At 41.8% G+C, this 6,104-nt stretch overlaps 1 non-coding gene across 1 annotated transcript; it reads right to left on the bottom strand.

Annotated features, from left to right (window-relative positions):
• Positions 1–4,905: 4,905 nt before the first annotated feature.
• Trnaa-agc (transfer RNA alanine (anticodon AGC)) lies at positions 4,906–4,978 on the bottom strand. Its single transcript has one exon. It is a non-coding gene; the product is annotated as a tRNA-Ala (tRNA).
• Between the last annotated feature and the right edge of the window lie 1,126 nt (positions 4,979–6,104).

Here is a 6,104-nt window from a genome sequence, read left to right as displayed (position 1 = left end):
AATAAAATAAGATCAAAAACCGATGGCTTAAAGGTATTTAATTTGTCCTCCTCTATCGAACAGCTGGGTCCAGCGAACATTTCTAAAAAGATGGACATATAGAGACAACATCAGGTACTGTCAGCACAGCCTCAGCAGGCCAGGCTTGAAAATAATCAGTAAGATCTGAAACGCTATATGAAAGCAATTTCGGTTTCTACCGGGCAAAACAGTAAATTTTACGTTTTTTAACAGGAAAATATAGAGAATTCACGAAAATACGGGCAAACAAAGAGGAGGCCATCGAACATGTTTCAGAAAATAACAGTTTTTTCCCCAAGAACATTCAGTGATGAACAGCAAACAACATTATACGATCAATAAAACGGATTTGGAGGGGGGGCAGGGGGAGGGGTCCACGAAAGTGCACTTGCCCTCTCCTGGAATCCGAATGCAGATTTTTTTATTATTATCATTATTAGAGAATTTTATCGAATTTCCAGCAATCATTGTTTGCGCCTCCACTACCTTCAGATTTAACACTGCCGACCTTGATGAGGAATGCTGAATCTTTAGCAGTCATTATAATACATCTTTGGTTTTCGTAGTTGTCACTCTATAAACGGGAAATTACGCTGATTCGTTTGTCCGGCTGCAGTTTCGGCTCTAATTTGGCGTCAAGATCGATGCGAAACTTTCCAGGTCCTTGCCGAAATCGTCTCTTAAGTTTTCTTCTGGCGCTCGCTCGTTCAGCCCTTACCGAGCTGCAGAAATGAGCCGCTCAAACAGCCTGGCACACGAATTCCACTGGCTGGCCTCTATGACCGAGCGGTTGTAGGCGCTTTAGTCTTGAAGCGCGTGACTGCTATGGTCGCAGGTTCGAATCCTACCTCGGTCTTGGATGTGTATGATGTCCTTAGGTTAATTAGGTTTAAGTAGTTCTAGGGGACTGATGACCTTCGATGTTAAGTCCCATAGTGCTCAGAGCCATTTGAACCACGTGAACAGATTTCGCCGCCGATTTCCAACACAAAACATGGCAGCGGTATACGTCCCTGCCACCCCGGCCCAATTCTCATAAAGAAGTCTCCTCCGCTCGATGCACAATGGAACATATAAGTGGTTCGTCATTGTGTGTGGGAAAAGACAATCAGTGGTGGATTCCTTATACTGCATTCAGTTTTACACGACAGAGCTGTAACAGTACATTCGGAAGAACACACTCATGCTGCACTGTAGGTTTGTACATCTAAATACACCACTCGAAAAAAGGAAATACCATTTTCGCTCTAGAAGAGAGAGAAAAAATGTGAAGTTGAGAAACCGCGCTCTTCAGTATTCGGATCTTCTCAAAGTCTGTGGGTGCAACAGAGCGCCAAATGTTGTTACAGAGTTACAAATTCTGCCTTCCAGATGACATCCTGAACAATAGCGTGGCAAACTAGAGAGACGAACATTACTTTGGTACAGTTCTAGGATGATGAAAGTTGATTCTAGTGGCAAATTTGAGCCTTATTTTCGGAGGTTTCGCGTATTTTTCTATTCGTGTTTTGGCCCTGGGCTACACTTTACCAAATCAGCCACATAGAATGTACGTTCATAACACATTTTGCTCTGCTTCAGTCGTGTAAGTCAATACTAAAAAACACATGTCATGAAATTAGTGTAATAAATCAATTATCGTGTACGGATATGAAATTTTATAAGTGCAGTGCAATAGATGACGTCAAATTCAAAAAGCTTTTTGTTTTTAAATTGTCTCCCATTTCTCCACATCATTATGTTTGTATTTTTCTTATAAATCAGATTTTTAATTTTCAGTTTCAACCTAACATTATGGGAGATAAATTGTTTTTGTGAATATTTACTACCGGTAGCTTCAGGTCGTAGCTCACTGGATACTCTGAAGTTAATCACATGAAATTGTGATTTCAGGTTGTTGAATTAAAAAGGTACGATTTGTACTCATATTAATAACCTAAAAAGGTTTACTTCGTATATAAAAATGGAATATGCTTACCGTTTACGCACCAGAATAACCTACCTTAATTTTTTGTGTACTTCTTACCATATTTAGTTCTTGTAGCACAGGACGTTTCCAAAATTAACCGAATCAGATATATCAAAACTGGCAAGTACTGAATCTTGCCCCCTATTGTAGAAGTTTCTACGGACGTCAAATTGATCAATGAAATCTTCTAAGAAGATTGACATACTCGTGCAGGCTGAACCCATGAAAAATGTGCCCAGACAAAGCTAAAAAGTGTTTATTAAGCGTATGATCAATTTTTCACTAAAGATTATAATAATGTTTTGATTCAGGGCTATCCTGTTCAGATTTTTAACATAACAGCATCACAAATTTTGGCTTATTTGAGTCAACTTCCTCCCACCGTAGATGCTTAAGCCTCTCTTACACCAGACCATTTCTTACATCATAGTTTCCTAAAAAATAACAATTTTAATATGACACATAATACTAAAGTGATTTGAATATCTGAAGAGGCAATGTGAGTAAATAATGCTGACTATAAACTAATGAAGTAAATACTGCCAGTACTTGTGCTACTGCAGCTTCTGCCAATAATTTTCATACTGATAATAATAATAATAATAATAATAATAATAATAAAAGTGAAAGTTGCAAAAAAAATGGTTCAAATGATTCTGAGCACTATGGGACTTAACATCTATGGTCATCAGTCCCCTAGAACTTAGAACTACTTAAACCTAACTAACCTAAGGACATCACACAACACCCAGTCATCACGAGGCAGAGAAAATCCCTGACCCCGCCGGAAATCGAACCCGGGAACCCGGGCGTGGGAAGCGAGAACGCTACCGCACGACCACGAGCTGCGGACAAAGTTGCAGATATAAAAAGAATTTATGGGAATGTACAAGATAGATGTACCTGATATAGCGAGTTCTGGGGAAAGGAAATTTAAGGAGACTGCACCAGCTAAGAATACTGTCAAAAGAGGAAGATCTGGTTGGAAAGAAGGATGCTCAAATGGCTAAATGGCTCTGAGCACTATGGGACTCAACTGCTGAGGTCATAAGTCCCCTAGAACTTAGAACTATTTAAACCTAACTAACCTAAGGACAACACACACATCCATGCCCGAGGCAGGATTCGAACCTGCGACCGTAGCGGTCGCGCGGTTCCAGACTGTAGCGCCAGAACCGCTCGGCCACCAGCGGCCGGCTAAAGAAGGATGCACAAGGGTAAGCAGTGCGTACAAGTACAATGGTAATCCCAATTGATGCTTGAGTAGATATATCATTCAATGCCTTCTGAAGCGGGAGATGTTATTTAGTTCTCTAATATAACGCGGGAGGTTATTCCAGAGTCGGGATGCTGTTAATGGTAACGACATCAAGAAAGTGGCTGAACTATTTAGTGGGACAGAAAAAGTTTTGCTCTGATTGAATCACGTTGTTCAGATAGCAGCGTTAAGGTTGAGGAGAGATACGAGGGACATAGTTCGTTGATAAGACTGCAGGGTAGGCAGAGGGTGTGGAAATCTTTGCGCTTATCTGTTCGCAACCAGGATAGCTGTGCATATGATGGTGAAATACGATCAAAAAGTCGAACGTTGCAGATATACCGAACACAGGCATTCATAAACAGTTCCAGGCGTCGTGAGCTTTCCTAGGGTAAGACCTTTCAGGATAACAAAAAAATGGTTCAAAGGTCTCTGAGCACTATGGGACTTAACATCTATGGTCATCAGTCCCCTAGAACTTACAACTACTTAAACCTAACTAACCTAAGGACAGCACACAACACCCAGTCAACACGAGGCAGAGAAAATCCCTGACCCCGCCGGGAATCGAACCCGGGAACCCGGGCGTGGGAAGCGAGAACGCTACCGCACGACCACGAGATGCGGGCAACACCTATTTTGTTGGCATCTGTCTTTACTGCTTCTATCCATCCTACATTTTTTTCAGCTTACTAACGTAATTAAAAATTTTCTTTGTAATCCGTGTTTCTTCTATTCTTTTTAAATGTCCATAAAATTTTAGCCGTCTCTTCCTCATTGTATCTGTGATCTTTTCTGTATTTTTGTACGACATGGCATCACTTTGGAGATGATCTGAAAATTATATTATTCTGTAAGAATCAAACCAGTCTGGATCGCTAGGTATTCTTTTTATAAATGACCGGTTTCGACAGATCTACACTGTCATCATCGGATCTTGTAACATTATGCGTGCTACAATACTGAAAGTCACATAGTGATGCTGCGTCAAATAAAACGTGGCAGGAACATCAGAAAGTCACAAATAAAATAACACGCAGCACATCACATCAGCACAACATATAGTACATTTTAATTGTGTGTTATTTTATGTGTGACATGCTGAAGCTGCCTGCCGCATTTGACGCATCATCACTATCTGACTTTCAGTAGTGAAACTAACATGTACAACTAACAACGTTACACGATCCGTTGAAGAGAGTGTAAATTTGCCGAAACTGGTCATAGTAATAAAGAAAATTGCTAGCCATCTTGGATAACCTGAGTCTTGAAGAATAATTAACGTATCACAGCATCGTTTAGTGTTCAGTGCCACCTTCAGATAAAATAGCTGAACTATTTAATATCTCCCGACCACGATTTGTTTCGAAGCAGGAAGGACTGACACATACCTCACTCGCGGAATTGAATAAGAAAAAAATTAAACGGTGTACGTTGGTTGATACACATCGAACAAATATTGTGAATCGTAGAATGAAACACGAGTTCGATTTGATTCATTGCGTGCCTCGGATACTGCTGCGTTAGAAGCAAGCTGGATCAGCGGGATGTGTTACCCTTTCCAGTTTTAACGACCAGCAAGATAAGGTCCCACATTTTGGCACTGGAGTGAGACGAAAAATTCTCAGTGGTACTGACTTAAGCTAAAATGTAACCCTGGAGGCGCCGGGTATCGATCCCGGTACCTCTCACATGCTAAGCGAGCGCTCTACCATCTGAGCTACGCCCCCAGACGGTAACCTTGTTTCGTGGATACTGTACAGGTTGAGGTTATTAGGCGACCAGGTTCGCGGCGCAGAGAATGCGCAAGGCGGCCAGCAACAGGTTCCGCCGCCGCCGCCGCCGCGTAGTGCGGCCACAACGAGGCCCGCGGGCCACAAGTTGTGACGTAACTAGCTCGAGGAAGCTCGGCCCTCACGAGCTGCTGTAGTACGAGTGGGTGTTTCATTTCTGGCGCAGGTGTCAGTGCTCTGTAGACTGCTGTTCAAACTAATGGTGTTTATAAGATATCGGCATATCTATATTTTTCCGATATGTATCGACATAAGAGCGACCTTCTTTCACCGATATATCGATATCGAAATGGCAATGTCGAGTGCCGGTATTTTTATTTTATGTTGTTTTTTCGCAGTTTTCAGTAAATATTTGAAATTTTTCTTTTCAAACTACATTACAACATAATTTTACTTTCCATATGTGAAGGAGTCTTCCTAGTTTTTGAGCCTTCATCACGACCAGTCTTTCTCCATTACTGTGTGAAGGAAGTACAGGTGGCACAAAGAAGTAGTGCGAGTGCACTGTGTGGAGGAGCGAGGGGGGGGGGGGGGGACGGTGTGGCTGGGATAACAAGATTTCCGATATGGGCTAATAGCACACCAGTTGGGTTAGCAGATAATTTTTGACTCAACTAGTGTGTAATTTCTTTACATCGTCATTCTTCGAAAACAGTTGCTGAAAAAGATGACCATACTGTAAAAGAGGAGAGTGGCTTTTGCGGGGGGCAGAGACGTGTTAGGGGATATGTGACACTCGGCGCTGCCAACAGAAACTGCAACGTTTAACTTCACTAGGAAATTTTGACACTACAACTGCTACGTCGCTGGTGTTTGCAGAAATCAAAAAACGAAGAAGGTCGACATGAAATGTTCCAGACAAATCCGATAATGTGACGAAAACCATTTACATGCAGTTACCACTGTTATCAAGCGGTTACCGCCAAGCATGATAGTGCACCGTTTTCCTTTCAGTTCTTTCTCCAAGGGGGATAAGCAGGTTGCTGGTTTGTTGATGTACAGAAAAAAAATGGTTCAAATGGCTCTGAGCACTATGGGACTTAAATTCTGAGGTCATCAGTCC

The sequence above is a fragment of the Schistocerca nitens genome, chromosome 1 (assembly GCF_023898315.1).
Source record: "Schistocerca nitens isolate TAMUIC-IGC-003100 chromosome 1, iqSchNite1.1, whole genome shotgun sequence".
NCBI lineage: Eukaryota > Metazoa > Arthropoda > Insecta > Orthoptera > Acrididae > Schistocerca > Schistocerca nitens.
The sequence above is the reverse complement of the archived record's forward strand: the minus strand, read 5'-3'. Positions and strand labels throughout refer to the sequence as shown.